Source organism: Giraffa tippelskirchi, chromosome 4 (genome assembly GCF_054371585.1).
Source record: "Giraffa tippelskirchi isolate mGirTip1 chromosome 4, T2T-mGirTip1v1.2.pri, whole genome shotgun sequence".
Taxonomy (NCBI): Eukaryota; Metazoa; Chordata; class Mammalia; order Artiodactyla; family Giraffidae; genus Giraffa; species Giraffa tippelskirchi.
In genome coordinates, this window is record NC_137278.1 from 145492813 (window position 1) to 145506333 (window position 13521).

Consider the following 13521-nt stretch of genomic DNA (forward strand, 5'->3'; position numbering starts at 1 on the left):
CATTGCCAACAGCTGGTAACTTTTGCTGATTTCAAGGTCAAACATTCAGTTTTCTCACCACTATCTCTTATGTGTAGATAACAGCAGACTTGTTTCTCTATTTAGATGGCTGTTTTCTTGCTCTCTGTACATTCTCTGCTCAACCTGTCCCTGCTTCACTCACGTAACTCCAGTCCTCTTAATTACAGGACTTAATTAGTCCCTGCTAACTTATAAGCCCAACTGATGTCAATTCCCCCTATAAACAGGAGCCTCCTAGCAAAGACTGCTGTCCTGTCCTGCCCACTGGCTGCTGTACATGGTGGGGTGATGCTCCAGACCCCCTGTTCAATAAACCAGTGATGATGTCTCCGTTGCTCTCCAGGTTCTTTCTTCAGTCTCGAGTCAGGGCAGTTCCAAGACTTGCAAGCCCTTGGGGGTACAGCCCAACACCTAGTAACCATGATCCTAATTCAATTTCACTGGAGTACTTGGAAGACACAGTAAATGCTGTCAGCTTTTGGATCTGACAAATCACCACATTTGCCTTCCAGAATGAGAGTGAATAAATTCATGACAATGCTAATAAAGTGAGAAAAAGACATCAGAAGATGTGAGATTTTGACAAGTTTCTGATGGAAAGTAGATAGAATCATAATGAGATAAATCAGATCAAAAAAAACGCAGCCCAGAACACAGGAAAGACTACAGTGTAGGTGGTAGAGTGGTAGAAGTTTGCCCCTCCCGCACTTGTGAAAAAACAGGAATGGGAGGTAGATCAGAAATCAGAGAATAACTGAAACCTGTCAAGAGAACAAATCAACCTCTACCTATCATGGAAATGGTGGGTAGTTTATCCCTTTGATGAATCTTGGTAATATTCTGTCAAATAACCTGTGTGAGAGTGCTTGGGATGAGAGATGTATGGAAGATGACATTTAGGGTTTAGGAGCATTCAGCCTGGCTCTTAGTCTAGACACTTAAATTAAAGACATTTAAGGACACACCTGCCCTCACACAAAGCACTTCAGTTCAGTTCAATCCCTCAGTCATGTCCGACTCTTTGCGGCCCCATGAACCACAGCACGCCAGGCCTCCCTGTCCATCACCAGTTCCCGGAGTTCACCCAAACTCATGTCCATCGAGTCGGTAATGCCATCCAGCCATCTCATCCTCTGTCGTCCCTTTCTCCTCCTGCCCTCAATCTTTCCCAGCATCACGGTCTTTTCAAATCAGTCAGCTCTTCACATCAGGTGACCAAAGGATTGGAGTTTCAGCTTCAACATCAGTCCTGCCAATGAACACCCAGGACTGATCTCCTTTAGGATGGACTGGTTGGATCTCCTTGCAGTCCAAGGAACTCTCAAGAGTCTTCTCCAACACCACAGTTCAAAAGCATCAATTCTTCGGCCCTCAGCTTTCTTCACCGTCCAACTCTCACATCCATACATGACCACTGGAAAAACCATAGCCTTGACTAGACAGACCTTTGTTGACAAAGTAATGTCTCTGCTTTTTAATATTCTGTCTAGGTTGGTCATAACTTTCCTTCCAAGGAGTAAGCGTCTTTTAATTTCATGGCTGCAATCACCATCTGCAGTGATTTTGGAGCCTGGAAAAATAAAAGTTAGCCACTGTTTCCACTGTTTCCCATCTATTTCCAATGAAGTGATGGGACCAGATGCCATGATCTTAGTTTTCTGAATGTTGAGCTTTAAGCCAACATTTTCACTCTCTTCTTTCACTTTCATCAAGAGGCTCTTAAGTTCTTCTTCACTTTCTGCCATAAGGGTGGTGTCATCTGCATATCTGAGATTATTGATATTTCTCCCAGCAATCTTGATTCCAGCTTGTGCTTCCTCCAGCCCAGCGTTTCTCATGATGTACTCTGCATATAAGTTAAATAAGCAGGGTGACAATACACAGCCTTGACGTACTCTTTTTCCTATTTGAATCCAGTCTGTTGTTCCATGTCCAGTTCTAACTGTTGCCTCCTGACCTGCATACAGGTTTCTCAAGAGGCAGGTCAGGTGGTCTGGTATTCCTATCTCTTTCAGAATTTTCCACAGTTTATTGTGATCCACACAGTCAAAGGTTTTGGCATAGTCAATAAAGCAGAAATAGATATTTTTCTGAAACTCTCTTGCTTTTTTGATATCCTGTGGATGTTGGCAATTTGATCTCTGGTTCCTCTACCTTTTCTAAAACCAGCTTGAACATCTGGAAGTTCACGGTTCATGTATTGCTGAGGACTGGCTTGGAGAATTTTGAGCATTACTTTACTAGCGTGTGAGATGAGTGCAATTGTGCAGTAGTTTGAGCATTCTTTGGCATTGCCTTTCTTTGAGATTTTTATGAAAACTGATCTTTTCCAGTCCTGTGGCCACTGCTGAGTTTTCCAGATTTGCTGACATATTGAGTGCAGCACTTTCACAACATCATCTTTTAGTATTTGAAATAGCTCAACTGGAATTCCATCACCTCTACTAGCTTTGTTTGTAGTGATGCTTCCTAAGGCCCACTTGACTTCACATTCCAGGATGTCTGGCTCTAGGTGAGTGATCACATCATCGTGATTATCTGGGTCATGAAGATCTTTTTTGTACAGTTCTTCTGTGTATTCTTGCCACCTCTTCTTAATATCTTCTGCTTCTGTTAGGGCCATACCATTTCTGTCCTTTATTGAGCCCAGCTTTGCATGAAATATTCCCTTGGTATCTCTAATTTTCTTGAAGAGATCTCTAGTCTTTCCTATTCTATTGTTTTCCTCTATTTCTTTGCACTGATCACTGAGGAAGGCTTTCTTATCTCTCCTTGCTATTCTTTGGAACTCTACATTCAAATGGGTATATCTTTCCTTTTCTCCTTTTCTTTTCACTTCTCTTCTTTTCACAGCTATTTGTAAGGCCTCCTCAGACAGCCATTTTGCTTTTTTACATTTCTTTTTCTTGGGGATGGTCTTGATTCCTGTCTCCTGAACAATGTCATGAACCTCCGTCCATAGTTAAAGAAAGTGGGGAAAACCACTAGACCACAAAGCACTTAGAACTAGCAAATTTTACAGAAAAGCCTTCTGAGTGTTGGCCCCTTAGAGGACCATATGCCAATTACTTATATTAATCTACCTGGTTCCCTAGTTGTAAATTTGAAAATATAGGAGGAATTCTAATTGTTTGGGGGAAATGAGGAATACAAATAAATACCAAGTTGATGACACAGAAGAAATGATTCCAGGTGCCACTTTACCCATTTTTAATTAGTACTCTCAGAATAGGAGAAGGTATCATATTTATAAAATTTTTAAAAATTTTGAAATTGTATTTACAAATTTAAATGCTGAAATTAAAAATAAAATTAAAGAGATGCCAGAAGAAAAGGGCTGTAATATTTTGAACATGGGCTGGAAACAACCTATGGACAAAGCTCTGAAAAACTGATTTACTGTATTAGACTGTAAATCTTATAAGCCTTGACAATGTAGGAGTTTTAGGTAACAAGCTGAATAGCGGAGGGAAGCAATGTGAGTTGTCTTATTTTACAACTGGGAGTCAAAGATGGATCAAGAAATATCTCTGTCATTTAAAAATATTAATACTGTATGACCAATGAAAGAAGTAGAAAAACTGTGGGCTGCCAGGCTGGCTTGAAAGAAAAGAGTATAAATTAATATTGCCAAGAAAAATTGGGAGGAGGAGGGAACAAAGGTGGATAAACATCTTCATCTTTCACATCAAGGAATCCGTAATTCCTGTTTAAAGTTGACCAATCAATGAGCATTTATGTAGAACAACTAATAAATAATTAAAAGTGGTTTTCTTTGGGGAGTGAAACTAGGTAGAAATTAGGGGATCCAGGAAAAAGAGACTTTTACTCTCAGTATCTTTTGATACTGTTAGAACTTTTATTTTCATATGAACATATTTTAGTCAAGGCTATGGTTTTTCCAGTGGTCATGTATGGATGTGAGAGTTGGACGGTGAAGAAAGCTGAGGGCCGAAGAATTGATGCTTTTGAACTGTGGTGTTGGAGAAGACTCTTGAGAGTTCCTTGGACTGCAAGGAGATCCAACCAGTCCATCCTAAAGGAGATCAGTCCTGGGTGTTCATTGGCAGGACTGATGTTGAAGCTGAAACTCCAATCCTTTGGCCACCTGATGCGAAGAGTTGACTCATTGGAAAAGACCCTAATGCTGGGAAGGATTGAGGGCAGGAGGAGAAGAGGATGACAGAGGATGAGATGGCTGGATGGCATCACCGACTCGATGGGCATGGGCTTGGGTAAACTGCGGGAGTTGGTGATGGACAGGGAGGCCTGGCGTGCTGTGGTTCATGCGGTCGCAAAGAGTCGGACACGACTGAGCGACTGAACTGATATTTTAAAATACATTAGAAATGGATTGGACCAGAAAATAGTTACTGAGAAAAGAGGTGAGTCTAAAGGTAATATATTAGATTAGAAATTTTACAATATTCCTTTAAGTTAACATAGTATGTTCTGTGTATGACAGATTCTAATGCTGATAGTTACACTGGGGAGAAAATTTAGAGCTTCACATAAATTGCCTTGATTCATGCACAATCTACTCCAATATGTTAGTGTTTTCCCCACCAGGTAACAAAAGTCGGGTGTAAGGTACAGCAACGGCGCAGCAAGCTTCACAGGAGTACAGCGCTGTTCACGGCGGGAGGAGCGCGGCTGATTCACCTCGCTCCTCTCCGCGCAGGTGTTGGCGGGGGCGCCATCTTGCAAAAGCAGGCTCAGTAGTCCAGTTCTCGCTGTCTTCGTGAGGTTTGCGATCACCTCACGCGGAATCGCCTCAACCTGCGCTTACAGGCTCTGTCAACAAATTTCATTATTTTAAAGGTAAGGAATGTGTTTACCTCACATTTCTTTCTTTATTACATATTAATGTTAAAAAATTGTGTTGCCTAATTTTTAATAGGATTGTTACTATTGCTCTTGGCTCTCTGGTTTCAAAGTTGAGTGGTTCTAAGTGGTCTCTACCCCATCTTTCCTCCACAAGTTCTGTTTTTTGGAGTGTGATTTGAAGTTTCTTCGATACCACTTATAACCAGTTGTAATAGACAAATTTGTATTTTTAAAAGCTTTTTGTTATAAAAATTCTCAGATATTTGCAGAAGTAGACAGTATAGTGTTTTGAGCACTTATGAACTCATTATTCTGCTTCAACAGTGATGAACTCCTAGCCAATCTTGTTTTATCTATACTCTTCCCTATCTTCCCTCCCATACTATTTTGACACAAATCCCAGCAATGATATCATTTAATTGTAAATATCTATCTTTAAAATTTAAGAAGTCTTTTCTGTAACATAACCACAATTCTATTATTATACCTAATAAGATTAGAATAATTTATTCAAATAGCCTGTCAATGCTATTGCATGTGTATGTATGTATTTGACATGAAATAAAATTATTATTGTCCTATTAGAAAACAAAATATGTTTGAAGTGAAATTTTAAGTTATGACTCCTCTTTTATCCCTAAACTGAGCTTTATATATATTAAATGTAATTCAGAAAGGTATCTTCTTAATCTCTGAAGATATTGGGCAAGAAATATTTTATCAGGACAGCAACTTATGCACATGAATGGCTCAGAGGCTGTATAGTTGATAATAACTGTGGCTCCAGCTGTCAACCTTCCCAGAAACCTCAGGGGAGAGCAGAGATCTCTCCATAAACCTCCACATGCCAGCTTGCTTCTCAGCAGCTTTACCACCCTGAAACTTCTATGATACTTCCAGTTTTCCAAAAAGGATAACCACCCTCAAAGCAAAGCATTTGAGTCCCCTAACAGATGAAAAGCATGCTTGCTGCTCTCACTTTTTTTTTTTTGAATATGTATATTTATTTACATGCTCTCACTTTTGAAAGAAATATAGGTAGAGCTTAGTTTTTGATTGTTCCCATATCATCTCACTGGTCCCATCTTTTCTCTATTCAAAGAAAATAAAGACAAAACTCTAGCCAGATGTGATGTCCCAATATTTCCCTGTTTTCCTCCTTTGTAGTTCAACACTTGGTGTTTTCTTTGGGGGGTTGATTTTATTTTGTTTGGCTCTGGTTAATAATAAACAACTAGATAAAGATATATTACGTACATACCTCTATACATTATCACTTTTATATATGTATGACATTTAATATCTATCATCTATTTATCAATCTTTCATCTAGTTGGTGGTGGTGGTTGAGTCACAAAGTTGTGTCCGACTCTTGTGACCCAGTGGACTGTAGGCCACCAAACTCCTCTGTCCATGGGATTTCCCAGGCAAGACTACTGGAGTGGGTTGCCATTTCCTTCTGCAATTATCTAGTAATTCATCAGCTAAATTCTGGTTTTAAGTTACAGATGCATCATTTACTAATCATGTAAATTTGGGAAAGCTATCTAATATCTTTCTGATTTGTTAAATGGGGTGAGTTTGCTGGGAAAATTACATGAGTTAGCACATACAAATGGTGGTTAGAATATAGTATTTGCTCAAGGAAAGTTGGTAATATTATTGATACTTTAAGTGCCCAATAAATAATACTGTGCTTTAGTAGCTACTTTTAGAAAAACTTTCAAATTTGTCAGTATTGATTTCTCTTCATGTTAAAACTACCTGTCATGCAGTACTTTTATGATTCACTTATTTTTACCTTCTATCAGTGGATATTGCCTGTGATAATTATTACTATGATGCTCTTTTCTAGTGATGCTTTATTTCTCTTATTCCTTTTTTGTTATTTGTTACTTAAAATTGTTTTGTACCAAAGAGTTGTCCCTTTCTCCCATTTATTTATTAATTTTGTTGTTCTTCAGTTGCCAAGTTGAGTCCAACTCTTTGCGAATCCATGGACTACAGCATGCCACACTCGTCTGTCCTTCATTGTCTCCTGTAATTTGCTGAAATTCATGTCCATTGAGTTGATGATGCTGTCTAACCGTCTCATCCTCTGCCACCCGCTTCTCTTTTTGCCTTCAATCTTTCCCAGCATCAGGGTTTTTTCTGATGAGCTGCCTCTTCACATCAGGTGGCCAAAGTATTGGAGCTTCAACTTCAGCATCAGTCCTTCCATTAATATTCAGTATTGATTTCTTTTAGGATTGACAGGTTTGATCTCTTTGCCATTCAAGAGACTCTCAAGAGTCTTTTCTAGCACCACAAATTGAAAGCATCAATTCTTTGACACTCAGCCTTCTTGATGGTCCAACTCTCACATCCGTACATGAATACTGGAAAAACTGTGGAAGTAAGTGAAAGTCGCTCAGTTGTGTCCGACTCTTTGCGACCCCATGGACTATACAGTCCATAGAATTCTCCAGGCCAGAATACTGAAGTGGGTAGCCTTTTCCTTCTCCAGGGGATCTTCCCAACCCAGCAATCAAACCCAGGTCTCCTGCATTGCAGGCGGATTCTTTACCAGCTGAGCCGCAAGGGAAGCCCTAGCTTTGACTATGTGGACCTTTAATGGCAAAGTGATATCTCTGTTTTTTAATCCTGGGTATTCATTGGAAGGACTGATGTTGAAGCTGAAATTCCAATACTTTGGCAACCTCATGTGAAGAGTTGACTCATTGGAAAAGACCCTAATGCTGGGTAGGATTGGAGGCAGGAGGAGAAGGGGACGACAGAGGAAGAGATGGTTGGATGGCATCACTGACTAGATGGACATGGGTTTGGGTAGACTCCGGGAGTTGGTGATGGACAGAGAGGCCTGGCGTGCTGCAATTCATGGGGTCGAAAAGACTCGGACACGACTGAGCAACTGAACTGAACTGAACTGTTTGTCCTAGCTTTCCTTTCAAGGAGCAAGCGTCTTTACAACCCCCAAAATAAAAAAACATTTCTGAATCTGTACTGATATTAATATATAACTAAATTAAAAAATATATATTAATATCAGCTATAATCTGATAGCGTCATAATTTATTTTGTTACTATTGCTGTTTTAATTTTGGCCATTGGGAGCTCTTTCAAGTTGTCTCCTGCTATTCTTTTTCAACATGGCTTTATTTATTAATTTAATTTAATTTATTACCACTTCCTTACTTTCTTGCACTGCAGGATGCTCCACTATCATTTACATTTTCTCTATAATAGTAGTGGAATCAACTAGGGCTACATCCCTTCTCTTGAAGAACGATGTATAGAAACAAAGATCTCAGTACTAGATGTGCTAATTGCTACTGAGGTATCACTGTTTCTAATTTCTCTTAATGAATAGAAGTAGGGAATATATGTAGGTACACTTACTCATGCATATACATACATGTATTTTTCTGTATCTATCTGGATGTATATTAAAAATAATACCATGAGTCATATTTTAGCCTTAACACTTTCCTTATTTCTAACTTTTTTTTTTACAATAGTAAGAAATCTTGCTTTCATTATCTGTAATGTGTTTATGTTTATGTTCAAAGCTAATATATAGATAAAGTAGTTTTAGAATTGAAACCCCATACCCTGTGAGGAACAAACTTTTCAACAGTGTTTACATTTTTTTCCCTTTGAATCTGATAATATCTGGTCAAGATGCTGTTTTCCAAAGTTAATTAGATCAACTCCTTTTTGCTCCACCCTCCTTCTGTGTGGTTATGTTATTCATTTGTAATACATACAGTCTACATTCCATATTTCCCCACATCCTGACTGATTATGTTTAGTTGATGGAGGGCAAACTTAATATATTCTCAGTGATGTACAGTTCTATGGGTTTTGCAAATGTATAGCATTGTGTGTCCTCTACATTTCCATTCTGTTTCAGTTAGCCCCTGGATTCCCTGTGTTACCCTTTTGTAGTCAGATCCTGCACTCATTCTTTAATGCCTGGCACCATGGACTGTATAGTCCATGGGGTCACAAGGAGTCTGACATGACTAAGTGACTTTTACTCACTCACTCATGTAGCCTTTTCAGCCTGACTTCTTTCACTTAGCAAAATGCATTTGAGATTTATCTATGTTGTTGTTATGTGGAATCAATAGTTTATTGCTTTTTATTGCTAAATGCAATTCCATTGAATACATGTACCATAGCTTGTTTACCCATTCATCATTAGAGGGTCTATGAGTTGATTCCACCTTTGGGTGATTATGAACAAAGCAGGTATACTTGCATACAGATTTTGTAGGAAGATAAGCGTTCATTTTTCCTGGGAAAGCCCTAAGAGTGGCTTGTTGGGTGATAAGAGTTTGAGTGAGTTTAATTTTGTAAGAAATTGGCCAAACTGTTTACTGCAGTGGCTTTACTTTGCAGTCTCAACAGCAATGTACAAGAGTTCCAAAATGCATAATTTTAGTGTTTCCTGTGAACACCTCGTGGTCTTTATGGAGAAAGTGCCTCCTAGATGGTGCTTATTTCCCCAACTTCTGGGACCCCCAAAATCCGTTCCACTAGCTCTCACTTGCCCTTCACCAGTTTTATCAATTATTCTACTTCAGTTCTTCTTCCATTTGAGAAAAAGTATATGTAGACGAATACAAGTATGAAAATGTGCATGGAGTAAAAAACACCAAATTGAAACTAGTGATTATCTCTGCTGGGAAGGAAGAATTTCAAATGGAGATGGGAATTTAAAAAAGCTTTTATTGTATTGATAATGTTCTATTTCTTTTTTTTCTCAAATTATTTTTTATATTGAAGTGTAATTTACTTATAATATTGTGTTAGTTTCAGGTGTACAGAATAGCGGTTCAGTAGTTTTGCAGATGATATTCCATTATAGGTTATTAGAAAATAATAGGTATAATTCCCTGTGCTTTACAGTATATGCTTGTTGCTTGTATATTTTATATATAGTTGTTAGTATCTGTTAATCCCATACCTATAATTTTTCTCTTTTTCCCCACATTCCCCCTTTGATAACAAATTTGTTTTCTATATCTTTGAGTCTGTTTCTGTTTATATTTATTTGTATTATTTTTAAGATTATACATATAAGTGATATCATACAGTATTTTCTTTCTCTGACTTATTTCACAAAGCATAATATTCTCTAGGTCCATCCAGGATGCTGCAAATGACAGTATTTCATTTCTTTTTTATGGTGAGGACTATTCCATAGTATGTATAAATCACATCTTAATCCAGTTGTCTTTTGATGGATACTTGGGTTGCCTCCATGTCTTAGTTATTGTGCATAGTATTGCTTTGAACATTGGGATACATGTATCTTTTCAAATTATTGTTTCATTTTTTTCTGGGTATATATCCTCCAGTGGAATTTCTGGATCACATAGTAGTTCTGTTGTCAGCTTTTTAAGGAACTGGTAATTTATTTCTTGATCTGTGTTATTGTATTATCCCTAATACCCTTGGGCATGTTTAGAATCACAGAAAATTAAATAATATATAATACAACAAAATAAAACTATACACTTTAAGAAGAAACTAATTTAAAAACTAGATGCATGGTATATATTTTCCTCCTCTGTGTATGTCTGTGTTATTTTAATTTAAATATTCATATATTATTTTTGTACTCAGAAAAACAAATATGTTTTTAAAGAAGTACAAACATCAGACTTACTTTGTAGCCTTGGGCTTCCCAAGTGTCACACATTTTATGTCTTTGTTGAATGTGAGAGGTCTTTTTAAAGCCTCCTTTGTTTACAAGAAGATTGGGGGAAACCCATTACCATTACAATGCAGATCTGAAGTTGGGGCAGAATTTGGGGCTAGATTGATGTGGAAAATTTCCAGAATGTCACAAATCTTGAGTATGCTTGAATCATTTCCCATGAGAAAGTAGCATGTTTTAGAATCAGATACACCACAAAGAAAAATCTGGTCTTCCTTTCTCACTGCATGAAGTCTCTTAATTTCTATTTCCTTACCTTTGAAGTGGGAATAGTAAAAACTCCCTTGTTAAGAGTGTTTTGAAGTTTATGGATATCTGTCATATGTGACCCAACTCTATCCCTGGTTCATGGCACTCCAACCACACATATCTTTTTTCATTTCTCCAACTGGCCCAGCTTATTTGTGCCTTAGGACCTTTGTGCAGTTTTAGTGACATGGAATGCTCTTCCTTCTCATCTTCCTGTGGCTGCCTCCTTTTAATAATCCTGTTCTCAGTTTACATGGTGTTTCTTTAGTAATACTGTTCCTGACTACTCAGTCTAAAGTAGCTTCTAAGTCACTCTTTGTTATACTCTGTATACCATTTACTGATATCTGATATTCTTTTACTTATGTAGTTGTTTATCATCTGTTACCCAACCTACCCTAGCTTGGCCAGCTTACATTTACAACATGTAGCACAAAATAGTCAATGAATTTTTGTGGAAAGAAAGAATGAATAATGATCATTTTTCTTTTGTTATTGAGACATTCTTAATATCATTTGGTTCCTACAGGATGCCTTAAAATTCAAAGAAGTGAAGTGAAATCACTCAGTCGTGTCCAACTCTTTGCGACCCCATGGACTATACAGTCCGTGGAATTCTCCAGACCAGAATACTGGAGTGGGTAGCCTTTCCCTTCTCCAGGGGATCTTCTCAACCTAGGGATCAAACCCAGGTCTCCTGCATTATGGGCGTATTCTTTACCAGCTGAGCCACAAGGGAAGCCCATAAATTCAAGGAATAGTAAGTTATTCTTTATTTTTTCCCTGTCTGCATTAGTCTTACTTTCTTTAACAATTGTTCTGATCAAAGTTTTTTTCTAGAGTAGTATATAGAAAGTTGAACTTATTCCTTAAAGAGACTTTGAATGATGTATTTTGAGGCAAGCAGCCTAAGAGACAATCTTTCTAGACCTCAGTCAGTAAGAACCAGGGATGCCTCCTGCTGTCATGTAAATCATAGAACAGAACAAGGCAGACAGACAAAGAGGTGGATAGAAAATAAAATAAGGAGAAAAAATTTTGTCACTCATTCAGTGTAGGAGCTAAGAGATAGGGAGAATCTGAAGAGGCCTTGAGTTCTCTAATTTGAGCCCCTGGATGGAAGGTGATACTCTGTTAGCAAGATCTGAGTATAGGAGCAGGAAGAGTGATGCAAGAGCTGGAGAGGTAGGAAGACACAGGCAAGAGTATGTTAGGTATATTATGTTTGGTGCTCAGGCTCTGGATGAGACTGACAGATCTAGAGTTCCTTATTTTTCAGATGGTAGTTGAAATCATGGGAGTAGTTGAGGTCACTAGCTAGTGTGTGTGTGGTAACAGAAGTGGGATAAGGACCGGACCTGCAGTTACAGGTAACACTGAAGAACAGAAAGAGAAGAGGAGGCTGTAAAAGGGGTGGCCAAGGTGTCAGGAGAAACAAGAGACATCATCACAGAAGCCAAAGAAAGAGGGTGAAGGTGTGGTTGACGATGTCAAATACAAAAAGAGGGCAGGTCGTAAGACTGGAAACAAGTCCACTGATTTGACAATTTGTGATCACTGGTGACCTTTGCCAGTCACAGTTTCAGAGGTAATGGGAGGTGGTGGTGATAGCAGTGGCTGGATAAAGAAGTGAGAAAGAAGAGACAGACCTGGTTGTCTGTGCTCTTCAAGCTGGAGTAATCCAGTGCAGTAGGGTGGTCCTGCTAGGGAAGAGTTAGTTTTTGGCAAGCACATTATGTATATTGGTGGCTGGTGTTAAGCATGGTCAACTCCCTTTCTCTTTTCAACTTACGCAAGATGTGCATAGTTATTTTTTAGAAATCTAATGCAGATCTTTAACATTCATTCCTTTCAAAAAGCACCTTTTTGAAAGCTTAAGTCAAATTTTCTGAACTCTTTCTGCAACCTGATTTCATCACTATTCACTTTATATAGTCCTGCCTAGGACTATACTCTTTGAGCTTCCCAGACCTCTTCCTTAGTAACCAGATATGGAGGTCCTCCTTTATGATAATGTTTGCATGTGGAAAGCAAGAATTGAGTTCAGTATCATTCCAGGAAAAGAAAACAACTTTATTATCCAACATGTAAACTCTAACTGGAAATCCACTGATAAGAGATTTTTCAAGAATTTTATTTTGAAATAGCATATGACTACAAGTCAAAAGACATGTACTATTCAGTGCCCTTGATTGACTTCAAGATTGCAGATTCTCAAAACAAAAATTGTCATCATCATGTATTTTTCCAATGGACGAATGTATTTTAGAGAAACTTTGATAAAGGCTAGAAACAGACAAATTTGAAAATAAAGGCTGTTTCTTAGCTGAATTTTCCATTAATTGAAATTTTTACCTTTTACTCTAGCATTGGAGTTTTCTTTCATTTTGTTTTGAACTTTTCAAAGTACCAGAAATTGTGATCCTGTGTGTAGTAGATGGACTACTTTCTATTTTCATTTTACCTGTGAGAAGATTGTTGTGCTGGGAGGTAGGTAACATGCCCAAGGAATATAAGTTAGATCTTCTGATTTTTCATCAAAAACTTTCCCATGGCTTTCCCAGCACTCTTGTCACATATCTTTGTTCACAGTTTTATTGTGTCGTGTTCAAGGTGAAAAATATAGGGAGGAGCAGACAGAAACAGTCTTGTGTGTAGCTCAGCTAATTGTGTGAAGTTGGTGGTCATGAAGCTAT

The 13521-nt window shown here is 38.1% G+C and overlaps 1 long non-coding RNA gene across 1 annotated transcript in view; it reads left to right on the plus strand.

Annotated features, from left to right (window-relative positions):
- Nucleotides 1-4755: 4755 nt before the first annotated feature.
- LOC145545406 (uncharacterized) overlaps nucleotides 4756-13521 on the plus strand; it is a 199004-nt gene continuing 190238 nt past the window's right edge. The window contains exon 1 of the long non-coding RNA XR_014082053.1: nucleotides 4756-4842. This is a non-coding gene — a long non-coding RNA (uncharacterized LOC145545406). The remainder of the gene's footprint in view (nucleotides 4843-13521) is intronic.